At 47.9% G+C, this 26,072-nt stretch overlaps 2 protein-coding genes across 12 annotated transcripts in view; one reads left to right on the top strand and one right to left on the bottom strand.

The window, feature by feature from the left end:
• TMEM44 (transmembrane protein 44) overlaps positions 1-435 on the top strand; it is a 57,818-nt gene extending 57,383 nt beyond the window's left edge. For all 11 annotated transcript variants that reach the window (XM_063722603.1, XM_063722592.1, XM_063722594.1 and 8 more), the window contains one exon: positions 189-435. The gene's annotated coding sequence lies outside the window, so the exon portion shown is untranslated. The remainder of the gene's footprint in view (positions 1-188) is intronic.
• LOC112132638 (uncharacterized) overlaps positions 1-26,072 on the bottom strand; it is a 98,736-nt gene that overhangs the window by 16,296 nt on the left and 56,368 nt on the right. The window lies entirely within an intron of this gene.

Here is a 26,072-nt window from a genome sequence, read left to right as displayed (position 1 = left end):
AACAAAGACAACAGCTGCTCTTTCCCAAAACAAACCTCCTTCTTGCCTGGGGACTAGACTGTCTTTGTAGGACAAACAAATTAGCCAAGAGATTAGAAATTATGGTTTAGGAGTCACAGGGCTGGAGGCTACAAGATTCTGACCCTCCCTGAACTGCTCCTAAGATCAGCGCTTGGGATATTTTGCAGACTCCGCACTTGATGGAACAGCTGGCACCACCCAGATGGATAAACTGGCTCATCTGATCTTGTGGCCCCGACCCAGGAACTGACTCAGCGCAAGAAGACAGCTCCGAGTCCCTGTGATTTCAGCCCTGACCAATCAGCACTCCCGGCTCACTGGCTTCCCCCACCCACCAAGTTGTCCTTAAAAACTCTGCTCCCCAAATGCTCGGGGAGACTGATTTGAGTAATAATACAGCTTCGGTCTCCCACACAGCCGGCTCTGCATGGATTACTCTTTCTCTACTGCAGTTCCCCTGTCTTGATAAATAGGCTGTGTCTAGGCAGCGGGCGAAACAGTGCTGACTGCTCACTGGGGCCATGCATATGGCCGTGAGATAACGCAGTGATTTTCAACCCCAGTTGTGCACCAGAATCACCTGTGGTTTGTTTTTGGTTTTGATTTAATTCAGATTTCCTGGCCCCACTCTTCATGTATTCTGATTCAATGGATCTGGGATGAGGCCCCTATAATCAGTATGATTTGCTTTCACAAATTTAGAGGGAGAAAGAATGTCCTATAATCTTTGTTTTTCCAGTTCTGCACTCAAGAGGGCACATGTTTTATTGCAGGATGCCCAGAATCCTCTGTTGAAGCTTCCACCTACCCTGAGTTTTCTGAGAACCCTAAAGACTTATTAAGTTCTAAAAAGTGAAGGAGCTGGCTGGGCACAGTGGCTCATGCCTGTAATCCCAGCACTTTGGGAGGCTGAGCGGGGTGGATCACCTGAGGTCAGGAGTTCATGACCAGTCTGGACAACGCGGTGAACCCCATCTCTACTAAAAATACAAAATTTAGCTGGGCATGGTGGCAGGCACCTGTAATCCCAGCTACTCGAGAGGCTGAGGCAGGAGAATCCCTTGAACCTGGGAGGCGGAGGTTGCATGAGCCGAGATCGTGCCACTGCACTCCAGCCTGGGCGACACAGCGAGACTCTGTCTCCAAAAAAAAAAAAAAACAAAGGAGCTGCCGTGGAATTAGTCTGGCTTCCACTCCTAGAGGGAAGAGAATGGATGGTAAGCAGTTGCCTATTTTTCTTTCCTGCGCCTCACTTTCCTTACCTGTGAAATGAGAAGAAAAGTATGTCCCACCTCAGAAGATTGTGGTGAAGGCTGAAAGAGCACAGAGGCCATGACAGCACACAGTAAGTGCTCAATAAATGAAGGCTGTTGCCCTGAAGGCAGCAAGGCCTCCTGGTTAGGGGTGTGGGCTCCAGAGCCAGACTGCCTGGCTTTGCAGACTGGCAGCCACTCTAATTGTGTAGCCTTCATGCCTCCATTTCCTTCTCTCTACAGTGGGGGTGATAATGACTTCCTCAGAGAACTGTTATTAAGTGAATTAATAAGTGTAAGGCATGTTGATCAATGCTGGGCGAATAACACCAAATAACTATTAGCAGTTACGGTTACCTCTGCTGTGCCCACTCACTGCCTCATGGTGTCACTGTCAGTCACTGGTCCTGCCCCATCCTTAGCTTGTACCCTCCAGCTGCTCCTAGCAGCCTCGCAGGGCATCTGTGCCTCTTCAAGAAGAGACCACCTCCCCCTCCCTCTTGCTAATCCTGGCCAAGGAATCCCTACTTGGGCTCCTAAGTTCACCTATACAGCCTCCTCTTGGGACACCAGCTGGCTCTGGAATGCTGTGTCAGACCTCGTTCCAGCCTCACCAGCACAGAGCCAGGACCTCCACGCTCTTGCCCGCTCCTCCCCAGAGATCCACCCCAGGGTCTGCAGCTTTTCTTTGGCCACCTAGGAGCCTAAGCGTCTGAGAGCACCCCTTTCTCCAAACACTGAAGCGATTCTTCTAAAGGAAATTACCACAGTAAGTCCTGGGATCCCCAGTCCCCACTCTGTTCAGATGGCTGTCCTCTGTGCCTCCAAGTGACTTAGTTGGGAGATTTCCTTACCAGGTGTCAACATTACACTTCTGGTGGCACCACTGCCTGGGATTCCAAGGCCATTTTTTGCTTCTTAGAGAAGCGGGGTGGGGAAAGCCCGTATGTCTAATCTCTGCTGGGAACCATATTATGTGTAACTTTAAAAAACCCCAGGCATGATTGCAACATGCAGCCAAGGAAGAGAATCACTGAGGTAGGAAGACTGAGACCTAATGGTTATTAAAACCCCTGCACAAGTGGGAGGCTGTGCGTTGATTCCCTTGAGGCTGCCTTCCCTGGGAACATTTCCATTCTAGAACGCTGGCGCTAAGTTGGTGGTTAGAGATCAGCTGACTCAAAGCCGACTCAATGATTCTCCAGTTCAGTGGGCAGCAGAATCGCTGGAGTTGTCTGCTTCTCATACAGCTTTTCAGGTCTCAGCTCCTGATCGGCGACACTGATTCAGTAGGATAGAGGTGGAGGAGTGGGAGAAATCCCAGATCGCAGTGAGATGCATGGTGAGGAACCCTGGGCGGGGAGGGTATGGGCAAGGTGGGTGAAGGGCTGCCTGCACAGTCTTGCCTAGGCAGGGAGTTATGAGAAGCAAGGGCAGCATCTCAGAGGGGCTCAGATGTGAGGGAATTGTCATCAGAAGCTGGAAAAAACCACAATTGTCAAAGTTAATTGCCAAATCTCTCTCCAAATAATATATCCCCTGTCTGACTATCAGGGCCTATTTTCAGATGGAAGAAAATGTGTGTCCAAAACAGGAGTCCCAAGATCAGAACCCTCTGTGGGAGCGGAGGTGAACCCAAGGGAGTGGAAGCTGGGAAGACAATTGCTGCCGATGGTCATTGAGGAAAGCCTTGGGCTCCAATGACCTCATGGCTCTTTTCTGTCGCCGGTGACAGGACACTCCCTTCCCCTCTGCCCACCTCCACCCACAGGCATATCAGACAGATGACCACATGAGAGCACGGGAAAAGTGTTCCCCGTCGATAACACACATTCTCACGTGCTGCCGCTGCCGCCACCGTCCAACCTCATCCCCCAAATGTCCCGTGATGTCAGGCTGAGTGAGGCAGGGTGAGGTCAACCCAGAGCTCGTGCTCTTTTTCCCTGGAGACCCAGGAATTTTTGAAAAGTTGCATAAGAGCAAATGCCTGGTCATGCCTTGGATTCTTTGTGTGAAACCTTTAGCTCCGGCAGCCCAAGTCTCATTTGTCCCCTAATTCACGGTGTGTGACTTTGTTTTTCTCAGCGGTGTTCACCAGGAGAGGTAAAACAATACTCCCTTATCTCCTCAGAGGGGTCAGCAGGGCAGCCTGGTCGGCCATGAAGCAGGGAAGAGCTGGATCAAACTAGGCTCAAAAGCTACCAGCTCCAGAGCCCACACCTCAGAAGGAATCTTCCCCCAAGGCAGTGCATTCCGGCAGGGGGTGTCCCTGAGGGACACCTTGCACCTAAAGTGGTTGTGAGTCCTTCAAAGTTAGTGATAAAGAGCCCAGAGCCTCCTTGGTATTACCATCCACAACAATATGCAGAGATCACCAAAAACAGCACTTTCCCGCTATGAGCGTGCTCTCCAGCCTCTGACCCTCCCCAGTTTTCTCAGGCCTCCCACTTGACTAAATATTTGGGAAGTGGAACAATAGTTCACTACAGCAGTGGTGGGCAATTACTGGAAAACCACGTGATTGTCTGAATTGAACCAATTTGTCAAAGACCATTTTCCTTTCACTCATCACCTCCCCCATACCCCACGATAAGATAGGGTCCCTAGAGCACAATAATCCTTTCCTGAGATACAATTTAGAGGCTCCTGAGAAAAGAAACAAAAGTGAGGCTAATTTTGGCTTTTCTCGGATTAAAGAAAAGCACACAGGCAGGCCCCGTCCTGCTCGAGGAAGCCAGGGTGGGCCTCGTTTCGTCCCTCCAGGGTATCTACTCGGTCACCAGGGGATTTGGAGAACAATGCAAGGGCGGTGAGGGGAGATGGGAACTGAGTCCTGGCCCTGGCCGCAGTGACCGAAGCCTTGCCTGGGCCCTGAACAGATCACTACCACAACAGCCATGACTTCAGACTTAAACATTTTCTTAACTGCAAATTTATCACCACCCTTCCTCAGCCGAATTAGTTTTTATTTTTGTCTCGCTCTTGTCGCTCAGGCTGGAGTGCAGTGGCGCGATCTCGGCTCACTGCAACCTCCACCTCCTGGGTTCAAGTGATTCTCCTGTCTCAGCCTCCCGAGTAGCTGGGACTACAGGCACCCGCCATCACGCCTGGCTAAAAGTTTCCCCATAAATTTTTCACCTACTGGTGTTTTGGAGTTTGATGAATATTTACCCATTCTTTCTGCACTTAATAACTCTGCGTCAAGCCCAAAGAGGCAGGTATTATTATCTACAGATGAAACTACAGATTGAAAGGTTGACACTTGTCCGGGTCACACAGTGTGATAATAGCAGAGGCTGCGTCATGGAAACAGAGGTCGTATTTTCCTGGAAGAAAACATTTTCACTCTGCTTTCCACCATGACTTAGCTGTTGGGAAGCAGCAGGCCTCACTTCCAGCGAACTCCATGGGCACGGGGGCACACCTGTCCGAGGTGGCTCCTGCCCTGTCATCATCCCAGGAAGGAGAAGAGACAGTACATTCTAGGCAACACTTCCTCTCTCGTGGGCCCTTCAATCTCACTCCCATGTCTCCCAAGCCCTTTCATATCTTGTCCGCTGCTTTTCCCTGCCTTGTGTTCCAGCTTGAGCTGCCTCGGGCGTCCCCAGCTGCACTCCCCCATCCAGAAAGACAAAGAGGCAGGAAAGCTTTCACCAGGGGGTGGAGGAGGTGATGAGAAGGAAAAATGTTAGACTTCCAGTTGTCCTGGGGGTCAGTGGGACAGCTGCAGAGATGCTCCAGCATTTCACTGTAGTGTGACAAAATGGAAACTCCGGCTGCTTCATGCCAAGCATTTCACATCACAACACGACACACGCATGCTTGTGGCTTTCTGTTGACAAAAGGGGAGGCAGACTCTTTTCATCCAAATCCACGATGTCATGTAGACTTCTTTTTAGCTTTGCTCAGTGGAGAAGCATTTCCGAAGCCCCTCGGTGGTTTCACTACCCCTTCGCAGTCTGCTCGCAATCCGTTTGCGGCCACAGACAATCTGCTTCTGGAAACCATGCGTCTAGTAGATGGGTGGCAAGCGAAGTGTCCAGTTTAGCCACAGGTCTTTGTGTGGCTGTGCTTTGAGGGTGCAGCAGATGCTCCTCTCTTGGGAAATGATAAATTCCACCCTGTAGAAGGTTATTTGGGCTGATGGAAAATCTAACAGACCGCTTGGCTGGAATAAGCAGGACCGTGAACCCCCTCAGTCAGGCCTGAGGCTTTACCAGCTGCCTGCCCTTCAACTTTCTGTCAATATTGTCCAAATTTCTCTTCCTTCGAAGCTGAATTTGTTGGTATGACAAAAAATAATCTTTTTTTTTTTTTTTTTTTTTTTTGAGACAAGATCTTGCTCTGTCACCCAGGCTGGAGTACAGTGGCACTATCTCGGCTCACTGCAACCTTCACTTCCCAGGCTCAGTTGTTTCTCCTGCCTCAGCCTCCCGAGTAGCAGGCGTTTGCCTCCATGCCCAGCTAATTTTTGTCTTTTTAGTGGAGACAGGTTTTCGCCGTGTTGGTCAGGCTGGTCTCGAATTCCTGACTTCAGGTGACCCACCCGCCTGGCCTCCCAAAGTGCTGGGATTACAGGCAAGAAGCACGGCGCCTGACCAAGAAAAATAAAATTTTATTAAAAATTGCAACCTCTGCTTCCTGGGTTCAAGCGATTCTTGTGCCTCAGCCTCCTGAGTAGCTGGAATTTACAGGTGTGCACCATGACTAAATTTTTGTATTTTTTAGTAGAGATGGGTTTTCGCCACGTTGGTCAGGCTGGTCTCGAATTCCTGACCTCAAGCCTGACTAATCCACCAGTCTCGGCCTCCAAAAGTGCTGGGATTACAGGCATGAGCCACTGTGCCTGGCCCCATTTTTTTTTTTTTTAGACAAGCTCTGGTTCTGTCGCCCAGGCTGGAATGCAGTGACACCATCTCGGCTCACTGCAAACTCCGCCCCCCAGGCTCAAGCCACCCTCCCACCTCAGCCTCCTGCACCACCACACCCAGCTAATTTTTGTATTTTTCGTAGAGCCGGGGTTTCTCATGTTGCTCAGGCTGGTCTCGAACTTATGAGCTCAAGCCATCCACCTGCCTTGGCCTCTCAAAGTGCTGTGATTATAGGCGTGAGCCACCACACCTGGCCTTAACAGCCTCATGTTAACCTAAGCACCTCTAAACTGTATCTCCAAATATAGTTGCTCGAGGTACAAGGTGTTAAGCTTGAACAACTGAGTTTTGGAGTACACAATTCAGCTCACAGCAAGGCCTGGATCGTCTTTCACCTAGTCTCTCTGCCTTCAGCCTTTCCTTCCTTGAAACCAGCCTCCACAGAGCAATCAATGGACCTACAGCACATTTGTGATCATGTGAATGCATCCGCTACTGAAAGGCTTTCCACCTTCTACAGGGGGCATTGTGATGGTCAATTTTTTTTTTGAGACGGATTTCACTCTTGTTGCCCAGGCTGGAGTGCAATGGCGCGATCTCGGCTCACTGCAACCTCTGCCTCCCAGGTTCAAGCGATTCTCCTAACTCAGCCTCCCGAGTAGCTGGGATTATAGGCACCTGCCACCACGCGTGGCTAATTTTTTATTTTTAGTAGAGATGGGGTTTCTCCACATTGGTCAGGCTGGTCTCGAACTCCCGACCTCAGGTGATCCACCCGCATCAGCCTCCCGAAGTGCTAGGATTACAGGCATGAGCCTTCATGCCTGGTGTGATGGTCAATTTTATGTGTCAGCTTGGCTAGGCTACAGTCCCATTATTCAATCAAACCCAAATCTAGGCATTGCTGTGCAGGTATTTTATAGATGTGATTAAAGTCCATAATCAGTTGACTTTAAGGGAGATTCTCCTAGATAATCTTAATGGGCTTGGTTCAGTCAGACCTCAAAAGGCCTTCAGAGCAGAGCTGAGGGTTCTCTGAAGAAATTTCATCTGTGGGCAGCAGCATTTGGTAATGCCTGAGAAAGTTATACCTTGCTTTTTCTGGTCTGCCCTTCAGACATCAGATTTGCCTACCCAGTCCCCACAATCACACTGGCCAATTCCTTGCAATAAATCTCTTAATATTTATCTCCTGGTCGTCTTTGTCTTGGTTATAGTCTGGCTAATACAGGCTTTGGTTCTGAAAGTGGTTCTAAAAGAACAGAATCTTAAAAATGAGTTCTTTATCTATTTATTTATTTATATTTTAAGATAGGGCAAAACCCCATCTCTACTAAAAATACAAAGATTAGCCGGGTGTGGTGGCACGTGCCTGTAATCTCAGCTACTCGGGAGACTGAGGCAGGAGAATCACTTGAACCTGGGAGGCAGAGGCTGCAGTGAGCTGAGATCACACCACTGCACTGCAGTCTGGGTGAAAGAATGAGACTCTGTCTCATTAAAAAAAAAAAAAAAAGTGGGGAAAGAAAAGGATGAGTTTAGGGCTTCAAATTCCTAGCTCATGTTTTGCATAAATGATCTGAAAGCTTCTCTATCTGCCCTGAGAAAAACTCTTATCTCCTACGGTTACAGGACTGAGATTTCTGAAAATAAAATCCAGGGTCTTATCCTCCAAGTAGCTAAATTCCAATGTAAATTCAATTCTCAATCTTGCAGGATCTTTTATTAAAGCAAGGGCATTGATTGGGAAGGAATGGGATACTGATCATTGGAATTGGGACATATGGGCAGATCCTGATGAAGCTGGGATCATCAAACCCCTAAATTCTGCCAAGTCTTCTTTGCCAAAAGTAGCCTTTCCTGTCTGAGCAGATTGGCCATACTCTGTTGGTATAAACCTCATAGGCCTCATCTAAGTTGCCTTGCAAGGTTCTGCTGATTCTCCTCAGGACCCACCCCTGCCGCTCCTCTTGTGCTGGGATTACAGTCGTGAGCCACCGCACATGGCTGAACAACAATTTATTTCTCACAGTTCTGGAGGCTGGAAAGTCCAAGACCCAGGTGCTGGCAGTTCTGGCACCTGGTGAATGCAGTCCCCTGGTTTGCACATGGCCGTCTTTTTGTGGCTCCTCCCATGTTGGGAGAGAGCAGAGAGGAAGCAGGGTCTCCATGTCTCTTTTCCTAAGGAGTATTGATCCTTTTCACAAGGGCCCCGCCCTCACTGCTCCCTAATACCATCACATTGGGGGTTACAATTTCAACATATAAATGTTAGGGAGATACAAACATTTAACCCATAACGTGGGCTATCACCAGTGGTTTGGCTGGATGGTCAGAGACTTGAAGGGAATATAATTGGAAAGTTGGTGACAAGGAGGTCTGAAGAAGGAGTAAGCAGATAGACCTCTCTGAATAGGCAAAAATGTGAAGATATTTATGTTCCACGTGAGTGCTCACCAAATGGTAACCTCAGCAGAGAGAGAATTTAACAATAGGTGGATGGGATGACCCATTTTATGGATACCGGTCAGCCTCTTTCCCCAGCCAGTTCTGCCATTGCCCACTGGGCTCATGAATAAAGTGGACATGGTGGCAGGGATAGAGGCTGTGTGTGGGCTCAGCAGCTTGGGCTTCCAGTCACCAAGGCTGACCTGGCTGCAGCCAGTGCTGAGTGCCCAGTCTGCTGGCAGCGGAGAGGCCCTGATAGGACCCCAGGGTTATCAGACAGCTACCTGGTGGCAAATTGATTACACTGAATCATTTCCATCATAGAAGGGCCAGCACTTTGTTCTTACCACAATAGCTGCTTACTCTGGATACAGATTTGCCTTTCCTGTACACAGTGCTTCTGCTAAAACGACCATCCATGGATTATAGCACACCTTATCCACCATCATGACATTTCACACAATACTACTTCTGATCAGAGAACTCAATTCATGTGGCAATGAGCCCCAGCTTACGGAACTCGGAATCTTACCGCGTTCCCCATATCTTCAAGCAACTGGCTTGATAGAGTGGTAGGGTGGCCTTGAAATTGTTTTTGTTCATTTTTAAATTAATTATGTTTATTTTTAGTTTAACTAAAAATAAACATAGTTTAAAATAACTATGTTTATTTTTAAATCACTATGTTGTCCAGGCTGGTCTGAAACTCCTGGGCTCAAATGAGGAATTACAGGTGTGAGCCACTGTACCTGGCCAGAATGGGCTTTTGAAGACTCAATTACAGTGCCAACCAGGTGGCAATACCTCGTGGGGCAAAGTCCTCTAGGAGGCTGGATAGTCTCTAAATTAGTGTCTAATACATGCTACTGTTTCTTCCACAGCCAGAATTCACGAGTCCAGGATTTGAGGGGTGGAAATGGGAGTGACCCCACTCACCGTTGCCCGTAATGATCCACTAGCAAAACGTCCGCCTCCTTTCCTTGTGACCTTAGGTTCTGCTGGTCTAGAGTCTTAGGCTTAAAGGGAGGAATGCTTCCACCAGGAAACAGCAATGATTCCGCTGAATTGGAATTAAGGCTGACCCTCACCCACTTGAGGCTCCTCATGCCTCTGTATGAAGAGGCAAAAAGGGGCTTTACTGTCCTAAGCAAACAATATGGACATTTCTAAAAAGCTTGTTTAGAAGGGCACATTTTCTAGCAGTCCTTCTTATAAGAAACAGAAAGAAGAAATAAGTATATATGTGGGATGAGTCCCTCCCAAAGTTCCAAGATAAGTATTTGAGGAATGTGATGGTCTTTTTTATGTGTTAACTTGGTTAGGCTACATTCCCCAATTATTTACTCAAACACAAATCTAGATGTTGCTGTGAAGGTACCGTATTTTATAGAAGTGACCCAAACATGAATCTAGATGTTGCTGGGAAGGTACCATATTTTATAGAAGTGACTCAAACACAAATCTAGATGTTGCTGTGAAAGTACTGTATTTTATAGAAGTGACTAAAGCCCATAATCACTGACTTTGGGTAAGAACGGTTATCCTAAATCATCAGATAATTCAAATAGGTGAAGGGTTTTTTGTTTTTGTTTTTCTTTTCAGGTAGAGTTTCACTCTGTCACCCAGGCTAGAGTGCAGTGGCACAATCACAGCTCACTGCAGCCTCCACCTCTTGGGCCCAGGTGATCCCCTGCCTCGGGCTCCCCGGTGGCTGGGACTACTGGTGCGTGCCACCACACCAGGCTAATTTTTTTTTTTTTTTTTCCAGACAGAGTCTCGCTCTGTCGCCCAGGCTGGAGTGCAGTGGCGTGATCTTGGCTTACTGCAAGCTCCGCCTCCTGGGTTCACGCCATTCTCCTGCCTCAGCCTCCCAAGTAGCTGGGACTACAGGCGCCCGCCACCATGCCCGGCTAATTTTTTGCATTTTTTTAGTAGAGATGGGGTTTCACCTTGTTAGCCAGGATGGTCTCGATCTCCTGACCTCATGATCCACCTGCCTCGGGCTCCCAAAGTGCTGGGATTACAGGCGTGAGCCACTGTGTCCGGCCTTTTTTTGCATTTTTTATAGAGATGGTGTTTCACCATGTTGCCCAGGCTGCTCGCCTCCAAAGTGCTGGGATTACAGGCGTGAGCCACTGTGTCCGGCCTTTTTTTGCATTTTTTATAGAGATGGTGTTTCACCATGTTGCCCAGGCTGCTCGCCTCCAAAGTGCTGGGATTACAGGCATGAGCCACTGGGTGAAGGATCTTAAGAGCAGGGCTGAGGTTTCCCTGAGGAAAAAGAAATTCCACCTGAGAGCTTGCCTGTCCTTCCTGACGGCCTGCCCTGGGGCTTTGAGACTTACCTAGCCATCCCCCACCATTGCATAAACCAATTCCTTGCACGGAACCTCTTCATACATCAGCGTACATATCCCACTTGCTCTGTTTCTGTAGTTGAACCCTGGCTGGTGCAAACATAAAAACCTTTCTCTTCAAAGCCTCTCCCATTTCCTACCTTCCCATCCACAGTAGGAACCCAAGAATTAGGCAGGAACATGTGGGCATAATTTCCCCGAGTTAATGGAAAAGCACATTGTGATAAAGACCTAGGGTTGAGAAGGCAGCGGGACCTCTGTTCTACAAAGTGAAAGATTAAAGCTGTGTTGACAAAAGGAATGCGAAGTACTTATGTAGCCCCTTTGAAAGTTAACTAATCCTTGAGGTGCAAGATGGGTCTAATTTTTTTCCTAACACATTTGGGGGAGAGCAAACTGCACTTTGAAATGGGAGTCCCTTTTATCCTGAATGTCCTTTATGTCCACTCTTGGGTCTCAGAGCTACCTCTTCTCTGTACCCGGTGGCAGAAAGTGAGGACAGCAGAGAGAGATGCTGGAGGCTGCACAATTTGTAGGGACAAGAGAGAACTAGGGCCAGGAGATTTCTGATAAGAGTGTTGGTGACTCAGAAAAATGGGGTTGGGAGATGCAAGGACCCCACTAGGGCTACAGAAGAAGGGGGAATACGAAAAGGGGGAATACGAAAAGGGAGAAAGGCCAGCGTTAGAAAAGGAAGGGACAGCCGCATGGTTGTAGGGCAGCTCAGTGAGGTCCAGACTTTTGCTCAGGCAAAAGGACAAAATCTCAGACAAGGGACACAATGCCTCACTTTCCACACTTCCAACTCTGTAGGGTTCACGGTCATCATTGGAGCTTGGAGTACATACCTGCTCACTCTTGTTCAGGTGCTGAAGTCTAAAATAGGAAAGGACTTTTCACAAGATGGCACTCAAGGTGAAGAAGGAAGCTCCTGCTCCTCCTCAAGCCAAAGCCAAAGTGAAGGCTTTGAGGGCCAGGAAGGCAGTGCTGAAAGGTGTCCACAAGACAAAGCCTCCCACGCACCTGCCCATTCCCCAGAGACCAGTCATCCACCTCTGGTGGCCCAAGACACTGCGACACCAGAGGTAGCCCAAATATCCTTGGAAGAGTGCCCTCAGAAGAAACAAGTTTGACTGCTATGCCAGCCTCGAGTTCCCACTGACCCTGAGGTGATTGCAGGACTAAGGCCTCTGGAGAATGAGCAGGTGCATGGGAGGCTTTGTGGTTCTCATCCAGGAATAAAGAGTATAAAGGGGCCATTGGTGGCTGGGTATGGTGGCTCATGCCTGTAATCCCAGTACTTTGGGAGGCTGAGGCGGGGGGATCACCTGAGGTCAGGAGTTCAAGACCAGCCTGGCCAACATGGTGAAACCCCGTCTTTACTAAAAATACAAAATTAGCCGGGTGTGGTGGTGCATGCCTGTAGTCCCAGCTACTCAGGAGGCTGAGGCAGGAGAATCGCTTGAACCTGGGAGGCGGAGGTTGCAGTGAGCCGAGATCGTGCCATAACACTCCAGCCTGGATGACAAAGCGAGACTCCGTCTCCAGAAAAAAGCGGGGGCGGGGGGGGGGCGGGTATGAAGACAGAAGGCAACACACCGTGTTCACTGTGGATGTTAAAGCCAACAAGCACCAGATGGAACAGGCTGTGGAGGAGCTCCGTGACATCGGTGTGGCCAAGGCCAACACTGAGTCGACCTGATGGAGAGAAGAAGGCATGTGTCCACTGGCTCCTGATGACCATGCTTTGGATGTTTCCAACGAAATTGGGATCATCTAATCAGTCTGGCTGGCTAATTCTAAAGGCATATATGTATCTTTTCACCAGAAAAAAATACAAATAAAATAAAATAGAAAAGGGAAAACCTCCTTCTCCAAGATCAGGGAATTAGACACACCTTCTCTGAGGCTGCCAAGGGTGCAGGGAAGGGGACAACAGAAAAGCGTCCTTTGCAAAGTGATCTGGAGAGCAGACAGTAAATGGAAGTTACAAGGTTGCAGATTTCAGCTCTCCCAGGAAACACCTCTTTTTTTTGAGATGGAGTCTCGTTCTGTCGCCCAGGCTGGGGTGCAGTGGCGCAATCTCAGCTCACTGCAAGCTCTGCCTCCCGGGTTCAAGCGATTCTCCTGCCTCAGCCTCCCTAGTAGCTGGGACTACAGCCACCCACCACCACACCCAGTTAATTTTTTGTATTTTTAGTAGAGACGGGGTTTGGTCTCGATCTCCTGACCTCGTGATCCACCCGCCTCGGCCTCCCAAAGTGCTGGGATTACAGACATGAGCCACTGCGCCCAGCCAAGAAACACCTTTTAAATGCTCTTTACAAATAAAGAGAAATGGGCTACCTCAGGAGGGAGGGAGTTTCTTGTCCCTGTAGGTGTTAGTTGACACAGGGTGACCACCTAGCAAGGGTGGCATGGGAAGGATTCAAGCAGTGACCTCTAAGGCCCTAGTCAACAATATACTTTTCTATTTATTGAAAGACTTAGATATGAAGATAACTTTAAGAATATTTGGCACTAGGACTATAAAATATGCTACTATAAGCTCAGAATTAAAACTCATCATAGGGAGATAGAGCTGGGCAGGTTTTTTTTGTTTTTTTTTTTAAGAACGAGGTCTCACTATATTGCCCAGGCAGGTCTCGAACTCCTGGGCTCAAGCTATCCTCTCACCTCTGCCTCCCTAAGAACTGCGATTACAGGCATGAGCCACTGCACCCGGCCAGGACAGGATCTTTAAAATAATCTTGTCTAATGTCCCTCTTACCCTCTCCTCCAATTTTATGTAAGTGAGAAAATACCCAGAAAGAAATGACTAACTCCAGATGACACAGCTAAAAAGTCGATGTGGGCTACAACCTGGAACTTGTAGCCATGCTCCATCCATTTCTTAACGTCTTCTTTTCGAGTCTCTTTATCAAAGCTGCCCAGCAATATCTGGAAACTTACCAGGAAAAAAATAATGGAAACAATTAAACCTTGACAAATGACAGCTTCTTCAGATATGGTTTAAACACAAAGAACTATAAGGAACTCAACTGCTTAACTCCTTGATAATATCAAGGAAAAGGAGTCATTTCACATAAATCTCAGAGATGATGTCATCGAAACATACAAGTAGCGAGTGGAAGTTACAACTCATCCTGAAGGAAATGATTCTTATAAATAGTTTTGATCTGGAGATACCACTTGGCGTCTTAGAATCGTAGACTCTTGAAATAGGAAGGCCTACCGCAGAGGCTATCGGATCCGGGGCGCGCTGGCCGCGCGGTGTCAGCAAGGTCAATGCCACTCTCCACTTGGCTTCTATGGGACGTTGTATTGGCCACTACTCCAGTATTCTGCACATTAGAACACACCAAATTGAATGGAAGTTTTTTCTTCCAAAATTTAAAAAAAAAAAGTTTTTTTCTGATGATAAGATAAACATGCTTATTGGGAAACTTCAAATAGTACAGAGAAGTATAAAGAAGACTTACCAGAAATCTCACTGCCCAGAGATAACCACTGCCAGTGTTTTGATGACTACCATTCCGTTTTCTCCAGGCACATGTTTGCACTCACACATCCATATTTTGGCAAAGTTGGGACCAGAGTACAAAGGCAGTTTGTCATATTCTTCTTTACACTAAACTATTTATTTATTTATTTATTTATTTTTGAGACAGAGTTTTGCTCTTGTGCAGGCTGGAGTGCAGTGGCACGATATTGGCTCACTGCAACCTCCGCCTCCTGGGTTCAAGCGATTCTCCTGCGTCAGCCTCTGGAGTAGCTGGGATTACAGGCACACTCCACCATGCCCAGCTAATTTTTGTATTTTTAGTAGAGATGGGGTTTCACCATGTTGGCCAGGCTGGTCTCGAACTCCTGACCTCAAATGATCCACCTGCCTTGGCCTCCCAAAGTGCTGGGATTACAAGTATGAGCCACTGTGCCTGGCTCTAAACTAAATCATTTATATAGATCCACAATTTCATTTTAATGGCTGCATAGTAGACCGTTGTATGATGAGATCTTCATATAGTCAACCACACTCTGATTGATTGATCGATTAGGTGTTCTCAGTTTTTTACTAACTTGGGGGGTTAGTTCCTGCTTTAGGGAAAGAGGTCATCTTGGCCACCCTTGGGAATGTCAATTAACTTTGGAAACTAAAAGCCCTTTGCTTCCTCCAAAGTAGTGTTTGGGAGTGATTGCGGGGCTAAGGTCTCTGGAGAAGGAGCAGGCGGGTGGGAGGCTTTGTGGTTCTCCTCCAGGATAAAAGAGCATAAAGGGGCAATTGGTGCTGCTGGAGAAGCTGCCACGCTCCAGGGGAAGGCCTTGAGGATATGTCAGTGCCTGGAGCCCGTCCTGACCCTGGCTGACTTCCAGGTTGGCTTGCGACCCTGCCCTGGCTAACCTACCTCTGGGAAGAGCCAGAATTGAGGACTGGACCAGTCCCTGGTCCAAGGTCCAGCTTACCCAGGCCAGTTGCTGCTCTGCAACCAGAGCTCCACTTGTGGCTCCAGCAAGAGACATGGCTGCCTGATACTCACTAATGAAGGCCAAAGCTTTACCTACTTCTGGGCTTTGTCAGATCACCAAGGCAACTGCTACTCTGTCACCAACCCTTCCCCTTACACGTACAGTGAGAGACAACACTATCAATGAATCCCCACTGGTGCTATGGAAGGTGGAGACTGAGGGGCTCTGGCACCCAAACTCTGGGGACATCCTGGGATATAAAAGTGCCACCACCAATACCTCCAGCTGAGGGGAGGTGACAATGCCACAGTGAATACCTTTTTGACATACGTCTTTACATATGTATCCAATTATCTCCTCCATATAAACTCCTTTAAGTGGCATTACTACATCTATGGGAAAATGTGGAACAAATCTTGCAGCAATGCTGGCTGGTGCCTGGGAAGGACCAGCTGGCCCACTGCTGAGAACCTTCACGGGGCAGCAACTTGTGACAGATGTAGCCACTGTTCAGAGTCTGGCCTCGTAGGTTCAGCGCCCCATAGTCAATGGGACTCCCAAAGCTGACTCACTCAAAGGCGACTGGAGGGGACAGAGCAGAATGTCCAGCGATGAGTTTATGATGAAATGTATAAATGCTGGGAGAAGCAGGCGTTTGAGTCAGCCTGACCAGCCTGCTCTCTCTTGCTATGGAAATCAGCATGGGAAGCCAAAATCACAATCAGAAGGCTAATGGTAAGCCTAGAATCCAGGAAGGGGAGTTAGTTTGGTGACCTGAATGATGACTGGATGCATCGTCCATCCCACCACTAGGGTAATATACACCCTTCAGGTGACAGTGGGGGCAAAGGAAAGTCAGGTGAGTTGTAAGTCAGAAACTGCTCTGTGGCTAAAGTGAACCCCTAGCCATTCTCCTGCAGAGTCCTTCTTCTATCTGGCAATACTCTGTGCACCTGGGGACTCACAGCTTTTCTTGCAGATAGAGAGGGTAAAAAATCACACCATAGGCCGGGCGCGGTGGCTCACGCCTGTAATCCCAGCACTTTGGGAGGCCGAGGTGGGTGGATCATGAGGTCAAGAGATCAAGACCATCCTGGCCAACATGGTGAAACCCCATCTCTACTAAAAATAAATACACACACACACACACACACACACACACACACACACACAAAGCCGGGTGTGGTGGCGGGCGCCTGTAGTCCCAGCTACTTGGGAGGCTGAGGTAGGAGAATCACTGCAACCGCCTCCCTGGAGGCGGAGGTTGCAGTGAGCCAAGATTGCGCCACTGCACTCCAGCCTAGGCAACAGAGCAAGACTCCATCTCAAAAAGAAAAAAAAAAATCACACCATAGGGCCCTATTTTTAAAAAGAGCCCCCTTTTTTTTTTTGAGACAGAGTCTCACTCTGTTGCCCAGGCTGGAGTGCAGTGGCACAATCTCGGCTCACACTGCAACCTCCACCTCCCAGGTTCAAACAATTCTCCTGCCTCAGCCTCCTGAGTAGCTGGGATTACAGGCACCTGCCACCATGCCTGGCAAAATTTTTGTATTTTCAGTAGATATAGGGTTTCACCATGTTAGCCAGGATGGTCTCGATCTCCTGACCTCATGATCCACCTACCTCGGCCTCCCAAAGTGCTGGGATTACAGGCATGAGCCACCGCGCCCGGCCCATATCTACTTTTCTTATTCATTTGTTCATTTATTCACTCAACTAATGGTGGCTGAGTTCTGTACAGGTCCTGGGGAGACAGCAGGGAGTAAAATAGATACAATTCCTGCAGTCATGGAGTTCATATTCTGGTGGGAGAGAAAGACAATAGACATATAATTAAATGAATATGCAATGATTGTGTACTTATTTGAGCACACCATTAATTAAATAGGACAATTTCTAACTGTAAAAATCTATATGTGGCCGGGCATGGTGGCTCACCCCTGTAATCCCAGCACTTTGAGAGGCTGAGGTGGGTGGATCGTGAGGTCAGGAGTTTGAGATCAGCCTGGCCAACATGGTGAAACCCCGTCACTACTAAAAATACAAAAATTAACTGGGCATGGTGGTGGTGTGCTCCTGTAATCCCAGCTACTTGGGAGGCTGAGGCAGGAGAATCACTTAAACCCGGGGGGCAGAGGTGGCAGTGAGCCGAGATCATGCCACTGCACTCCAGCCTGGGCAAGAGTTAGACTCTGTCAAAAAAAAAAAAAAAAAAAAAAAAAAAAAAAAAAAAAAGTCAGGAGCAAGTCAAGAGAAACATGGATAAAATCCTGGGCTAATGTCACCGAAAACCTCCTGGAGTACCATAGGTCTCAGCTGCATGATTTCTCTCCTGCATCTCACCATGTACTGAGATTTGCTGGAAACGCCCAGGATGTTTAGGTGTGGTGCCCCGTGAAATGTTTCTTCCTTCGGGAGGGTGGGAAAGAACATATATTTCATTGTCTTCTCAGTCGAAAAAGAAAAAAAAAAATCCCCTATGGCCTGATGCAATTAAAAAAAAAATCCATGTGCTGTAGCACCCCAGGATCTCAGAGAGTAGACACAGAAACCCAGGTCATGTCCCAGAAGGGAAGAGTGAGGGAGGAAGAGCTCTTTTCAGGGATTGATAGGGTGAATGACTGGAAGTTTCTACAATGCGGAAAAAAAAAAAAGGCTGGGTTATCATTCCTGTCATTGCTATTGTTGTTATCAAAAACATGTAAATAGTCCTTTTAAATTATTGTCCCTCTTAAACAATAAAGGTGATAACAGAGACTTCTTTGGGCATTTGCAGACCCAAAGAGAATATTGTTATTCACCAGCAGCTTTGCTTTAAGGGACCCAGCAATGACTGTGGGATCCAGACAATTCCAGGGGAAGGTCTAGGTGTGTTGTTTGAGTGACTGAAGAGGGTCAGAGGGCCCTTCAAAGAAACGGGTGGGAGGAGGGGGAGGGATAGCATTAGGAGATATACCTAATGTAAATGACAAGTTAATGGGTGCAGCACACCAACACAGCACATGTATACATATGTAACACACCTGCACATGGTGCACATGTACCCTAGAACTTAAAGTATAATAAATATATATATATATAAACAGTCAAAACAAATAACAATAAAGTTCATACTTACATAGGCAAGAAAAAAAAAAGGAACGGTTCTGGCAGAGTGGAAAAGGCACTTTCAAGGGGAGAAGGGGCCATTTGAGCAGTTCGGGTGGTACACAGTGAGGAGAGATGTTGAGGGAAGACAGGAGAGGGCAGAGGAGAGGTGCGGTGGCATTAGATACCTATGACAGGGCAGGATGGGAGGAGGCGTGAGAAAGATGGAGCTGCAAGATGTCTCTGAAAAGAAGACCTGAGTGATGGGTGCGAAATGGGGGTCACCTGGACAGTGACACGACATCTGTGTTAACCAGGGTTGTTGGCACTGGCCGTAGCCTGCCCTTCCCACTTCTGATCTCGGTTTTGGACACAACAAAAACTTATTTATTTCTCTTTCATTTCAAGGTAGGATGTGGGTGGAGTTGGTGGGGGCGGTGCTCTGACACAGCTGTCTTCCAAACTGGGCATCCTGGCTGTGCTCATGTGTGTCTTCACCATCTTGGAATCCTTTGCTTCCAGCCAGGTGGACAGAAGAGAAAGCAAAGCTTTCCTTCACCACCACGAACCGGAAGTGAGCCGTAACTTCTGTTTGCTTCTGTCGGTAAAAATTCATCACACAGCCATTGCTAAGGAGCACAGGAGGGGCCCTGCAAGCCCAGGCCTTGTGTGGTCGTTCAGGAAGCTGACCCGTCAGCAGGGAGCTGGTCATTGTAGGAGTCGGGAGGTGTTAGTCTCTGTGAGTAGAAAGGAGTTCCCTTGGGTGCCTCCTAACTCCAAATCACACCATGCTGTTTTGTCTGGAGAGTCCCTGGCTAGGGTTAGGGTTTGGGGGACACCAGGGATAACTGAGGCTCTGACAGTCCCCCCTTGTAGACAGCAAAACCCTGTGCTGCAGGTGCCTTGTTGTTTTTTGGGGTCAGTGTGCCCTTTATTTTTATTTTATTTTTTTTTGAGACGGAGTCTTGCTCTGTCACCCAGGCTGGAGTGCAGCGCGGCGGCCCCATCTCAGCTCACTGCAGGCTCTGCCTCCTGGGTTCACGCCATTCTCCTGCTTCAGCCTTCCGAGTAGCTGGGACTACAGGTGCCCGCCACCACGCCCAGCTAATTTTTTTTTTTTTTGTATTTTTAGTAGAGACGGGGTTTCACCTTGTTAGCCAGGATGGTCTCGATCTCCTGACTTGTGATCCGCCCATCTCGGCCTCCCAAAGTGCTGGGATTACAGGCGTGAGCCACCGCGCCCGGCCCAGTGTGCCCTTTAATACTCCTTCCAGCATGAAGATCTGAGGATGAATGTTCAGGGGCTCTGGATTCTTACCCTCTCTCTCCCACTGCCTTACCCTCTGACCCCACGGGAGTCTCTTCTTCCTGGGCCTCGGCTTCCTGAGCTACAAAGGGAATGGGATGGCCTGCATGACCTTTAATGCTTTTCCAGGCATGAGAGTCTATGTCCCCTTAGGGACAAGCTTGAACCATCTCATTTCTGCATCTCCTGAGCTCTTGGAAAGGAGTGAGGCCTGGAAGACTTTCTGGGTTTACTGCTGTGAGCTTCAGCCCTACCTGATCCTACCTAAAATTGCATCATCAAAATCAGAGACTTCTTAAGCTCGTCAGCTGCTTGCAGCCACTCAAAAAGTGCATGATCTGAATGGGTAGAGGGAGAGACCCAATGGCCTGTGCCAGGGCTCAGATTTCAAGGCAGCACAGTGTTCTGCCTCTGTGAGATCCAGGTGTGAGCAAGGCCTGGACATCCATAGATGTGAGACCAAGTTACATCAGTCAGGGTACCAGCAGGCAACAGATGCACACCCGGAAGTGTTTGGGGAGGGGAAAAAAGCTTAAAGCAGGGACTGTTCACAAATGCGTAGCCAGAGGCAAGGAACCAACAAAGAATGATGAGGTACCCAGGGCCAGGGACCAGGCCTGAAGGGGCAAAGGAGGAAATGGTGTGAGCAGAGTCATGCGAGAGGGACCTTCCCACAGAAGCCAGAGCCATAGAAGACTGTAACAGCAGGAAGGCAGGGTTGAGCCAGCGCGGGTCGGGGTAGGATGGAGCAGGGAATAAATGTGTCAACCTCCAATCTCTTGCCAGCGCCTCCCATTGGACAAACCCAACAGGAAGCCAAGGGAACAGGGGCCCTGGTGATGCAGTTACAGAAAACACAGAGGGCAGGAGAGGCAGTGGACAGGGGAGGCACATGGAGAATAACCAGCTCGGGAGTCTGGTTATCCCATGACAGGGGGAGTCTGAATGGCCTGGACCCTGTGGTATACTGGCAGTGAAATTCCCAGCCAGGTTGATGATGACAGCAGTGATAACGAAGAAGGTGACCCTATCTTAGATTTATATAACTATTTTGTCCTCCAACAATATCGGGTTACCTAGAGCATCTTTCAGGACATCTGAAGGAGCCTGGTGGAATTCTCTGAATCTTGCGTCTGAGATTTCTTTTAGATACAAATTTAGACCCTGCTCTGACTTTTTCCCGAGTGGTAACACTAGCTGCTCTGTCAGTCCTGAGAGAGTTGGAAGAGTGGGATAAATTTAGACCAGAGTTATTGTGCCTCAGCCAATATTTTAAATACTTGATTTTTAACGTGACCCTGACCTCTGTGCCCTGCGTAAGCGCATATTCCCCGTCCTCTGTTTGACCAGCCTCTAGGTCTCTTACCCCCACACTCATGTGCACGTCCCCACCTCCGCCAGCTATGAATAGTTGGTGTGGACAAACAGACCGGGTGTTGGGCTGCAATCAGCTCCCACTCCATCAGATACCATCACTGTCAAAACAAAGTCAGCTATGTGGAAACCCTCGCCATGCCTCCTGCCTCCTTTTGGAATGCACTGTTCTGACTGCAAGTACAAGGCGGCAATTTATAAGCATGAGTTGGTGCAGAAAACAAGTCACAAAACCAAGAAAATGAATATGATATGGAATGGCATGAAATTCAGGACTGTCGACAGAGATAGAATGGAGCCAGGAGAAGATGACGCTTCAAGATTAACATACGTGAGAGGTGAGGGCCAAGAAACCAGGCCTTGGATATTTTTTGATTTCTCTGCATACTTGAGTTCACTATAGTTATTACTGTTAATAGATCATTTTACTCTAGCACTTTTCAAATGTTTTCGTGCATTAGCCATGCATTTTAGTACTTAAAAAAGATACAGAATTTTTTCAATGTTTTCGTGCATTAGCCATGCATTTTAGTACTTAAAAAAGATACAGAATTTTTTTCTTTCTTTTTTTTTCTTTTTGAGATGGAGTCTCACTCTGTCACCCAGGCTGGAGTGCAATGGTGTGATATCGGCTCACTGCAACCTCCACCTCCTGGGTTCAAGCAATTCTCCCGCCTCAGCCTCCCCAGTAGCTGGGATTACAGGCACCCACCATCATGCCCAGCTAATTTTTGTATTTTTGTAGAGACGGAGTTTCACCATATTGGTCAGGCTGGTCTCGAACTCCTGACCTCAGGTGATCCACCCACCTTGGCCTCCCAAAGTTCTGTGATCACAGGTGTGAGCCACTGCACTTGGCCAAGATTTTCTTTCACTCTTGTTATATACTGTGCTCTTTTCTTCTTTTTTTTCTTTCTTGTTTTTTTTTTGTTTGTTTTTTTTTTTTTTTTTTTTTTTTTTGAGGTGGAGTTTTGCTCTTGTCACCCAGGCTGCAGTGCAATGGCGCAATCTCTGCTCACCGCAACCTCCACCTCCCAGGTTCAAGACATTCTCCTGCTTCAGCCTCCCAAGTAGCTGGGATTATAGGCATCTGCTACCACGCCCGGATAATTTTTTTTTTTTTTTGTATTTTTAGTAGAGATGAGGTTTTACCATGTTGGTCAGGCTGGTATCAAACCTCCTGTGATCCGCCCGCCTTGGCCTCCCAAAGTGATGGGATTACAGGCATGAGCCACTGCGCCCGGCCTTAGTGTTCTGTTTCCCAACTTTGGGTCACAACCCATTAATAGGACATGAAATTAATTTAATTGAGTGTGGTCAGCATTTTTCAAAAAATGAAATAGATGGAATATAAGCATCAGAGTATATTATAGAGAGAAAGCTAAGTGTTGTATGATACACCTGAACACGCATGCTGGGCATCTACTTAAATGCACTCTTCACCCAGGCCTCAGTGTAGCAGAGCGGGCCGGGTGTCAAGGCACTCAGGCACTTGTTCCAGCACCATTATTAATCTTCTAAGTGGCCTCATCTGGACAGTTGTCCTCTCTGGTCTTGGTATCTTTATCTACAAAGTGACACATTTGCACTGAATGAACCCTAAGGGCTTTTTTGTTTTCTTTTCTTTTTTGAGACAGAGTCTCGCTCTGTCTCCCAGGCTGGAGTGCAGTGGTGTGATCTTGGCTCACTGCAACCTCTGCCTCCCGAGTTCAAGAGATTCTCCTGCCTAAGCCTCTCAAGTAGCTGGGACCACAGGCATGTGCCACCACACCCAGCTGATTTTTGTGTTTTTAGTAGAGATGGGGGTTTCACCATATCTGTCAGGCAGGTCTTGAACTCCTGATCTCAGGTGATCCACCCACCTCGGCCTCCCAAAGTGCTGGGATTACAGGTGTGAGCCACGGTGCCTGGGCCCCTAAGGGCTTTTTAATCCCCCACTTAACACATATTTATTGAGCATCTGCTAGATACCAAGCACTGGGGATTCAGCAGCAGGCAAAATGAAGATCTTGCCCTCCCTGACTTTATATTCTAGTAGAGGGATGACAGGCAATAAACAAACTAATGAGTAGATAATATGCTGAGTCGTGCTAAGTGCAATGGAGAAAAATATGGCGGAATAAGGGGGCAAGAGTGCAATGGAGGAGGGAAATGCCTATTTAGGTAGTGTGAGGTGGCATTTCCACAGAGGCGTGAAGAAAGTGAAGGGATCAAGCTACACAGATATCTGTGGGAAGAGTGAGCTCGCTGAAGGCTGGAGAGCGCTTACCTTGTTCAAGGATCAGGAAAGGGCCAGAGTGGCCGCAGCAGAGTGGGCAAGGGACAGTGGGTGTGAGAGCAGCTCAGAGGGAGGGGGCCAGGGCCAGGGAAAAGAACCTGTGGAGGTTTTGAGTGGCAGAGAGAATCCATCGGACTGTACGGAGGCCAGCTAGGAGGCTGCTAGAATACGCCAGAAGTGAGATTATGATGTCTTGCTCTAGGATGGTAAAGAGAAAGGAGATGAGAGGGATTCTGAATATATTTTGGTGGTAGGGCAAGTGGGGTTTGCTGATGACATCGACGAAGTGAAGGACCAAGAGGAATATAGGATGACTTCAAGATTCGAAGCCTAAGCAGCTGGAAGGAGTTTCAGTTTATGGAGATAACGAAGACTATGGGAGGAGAGGCATTGGGGTGTGTGTGCGTAAAGTGTGAGGTCGGAGATGCTGATTTTTTACTTTTATTTTTTTGAGATGGAGTCTTGCTCTGTCGCCCTGGATGGAGTGCTGTGGCACAATCTCGGCTCACTGCAACCTCCACCTCCTGGATTCAAGCGATTCTCCTGCCTCAGCCTCCTGAGTAGCTGGGATTACAGGCACCTGCCACCACGCCCAGCTAATTTTTGTACTTTTAGAAGAGACGGGGTTTCACCATGTTGGCCAGGCTCGTCTGGAACTGCTAGCCTCAAGTGATCCTCCCGCCCCAGCCTCCAAAAGTGCTGGGATTACAGGCATGAGCCACTGTGCCCAGTTGCGGATGCTTATTGAACATCTGCATGGCCATGTTGATGGTCCTTGGAAATCTGAATCTGAAGGGGCATTTATGAGTATAAGGATACAGAAGGCCACTGCACTGGACCAGATAACAGAGGGAGTGGTAGAGATGAGAAGAGGCTCCAGGACTGATGTCTAGGCCCCTCCAACATACAGAAGCCTGGAAAATGAGAAGGAAACAGCAAACATTATTTGACTCTGCGACTCTTTTCAGAATAAGTTGCTAAACAGAGGAAAATCAGAAAAATATGGTTTTAAACAAAAAAAGAAAATAAATAAAAGAAAAAAATGGGGCTGGGCACAGTGGCTCACGCTTGTAATCCCAGCACTTTGGGAGGCCGAGGCAGGCAGATCAGGAGGTCAGGAGATTGAGACAATCCTGGCCAACATGGTGAAACCCCATCTCTACTAAAAATACAAAAATTAGCTGGGTGTGGTGGTGCATGCCTATAGTCCCAGCTACTCGGGAGGCTGAGGCAGGAGAATCACTTGAACCCAGGAGGCGGAGATTGCAGTGAGCTGAGATTGCGCCACTGCACTCCAGCCTGGTGAAAAAGCGAGACTCCGTCTCAAAAATAAATAAATAAATAAAAATAAAAATACATAAACAAAAGAAAAAAAGAGAAAAATATGGTTTTTAGTTTGAAATAATTAGCATAGCTTACCTACCAATCATTGTTAAATGTATTATTCTTGATAACAACTGCAATAGCATCTTGTACAAAGCTTGGTAGAAAATTGCTGGTGAATTCAACGGAAATGTGTATTGATTGTCTTAGGGTTTCTTTCAGTTCTTGGTGGTGTTAAAAAAAATGGAGGATATTAGAGCTTTATTTGCTTTCAGCAACTTATTCAGACTGGAGGAAACTGACCCCCAGGGCTTCCCCAGCAGCCCCCATACTCTGCAGGGAGGCTTCAGACTAGATTTTCCAACTCTGCTCCAGCCAAGGTAACGTTCATTTCAGGGTATAATTGCAGTGCCAAGTCCTGGGCTCCCTGAGGAATTTCTCCTTCCTTGCTGTGAAGGCAAGAAAGATTAGCCTGATTTTGATGGCTTTCTAGTGCTTCTCAGCCTTTAAGACTAACTCTCCAACAAGGAGCAGACAGATTTTCAGGTTTAAGAGAATGGAACGCAAGCTTTGGCTTATTAAAACTTGTCCTTTTGAAAAAGGATCGCAAACTACAATGTTCGGCAAAATGTGTAGTGTTTCAGGGTGTGTCTTTCTGTTAGTGCTGGATTTCAGGGGCAGTTTATGCCAAGCACTTGGATGCAGCAACAGTCTTCTTGGGAGGTGGTGGTGGCCACGGTGAGATTAGAGGAGAGAGCAGCAGACTGCTATATTAGGAGCAGCCACAAAAGGAACTAGCAATTTTTTTTTTTTTTTTTGAGACGGAGTCTCTCGCTCTGTCGCCCAGGCTGGAGTACAATGGCGTGATCTCGGCTCACTGCAACCTTTGCCTCCCGGGTTCAAGCGATTCTCCTGCCTCAGCCTCCTGAGTAGCTGGGACTACAGGCGCTCACCACCACGCCCGGCTAATTTTTATATTTTTAGTAGAGACGGGGTTTCACCTTGTTGGCCAGGATAGTCTTGATCTCTTGACCTCGCAAGCTGCTCACTTTGGCCTCCCAAAGTGCTGGGATTACAGGCGTGAGCCACCGTGTCTGGCCAGAACTAGCAGTTTTTACACCCCAGAAAAGCTTCCTAAACTGCCCCACCCCCAATTCTCTGTCCATCATCGGGCCTGCTTCATCTCCCTAGCAACAGATTCGCTGATTCGATTGTAACTTCTCTGGGCACGAAAGCCAGGACCCTGTGCATTTCAGTAACTGTACGTCGGGCCTTCAAGCTCCCTGT

Source organism: Pongo abelii, chromosome 2 (genome assembly GCF_028885655.2).
Source record: "Pongo abelii isolate AG06213 chromosome 2, NHGRI_mPonAbe1-v2.0_pri, whole genome shotgun sequence".
Classification (NCBI taxonomy): Eukaryota; Metazoa; Chordata; class Mammalia; order Primates; family Hominidae; genus Pongo; species Pongo abelii.
This window is presented reverse-complemented; position numbering and strand designations above follow the sequence as displayed.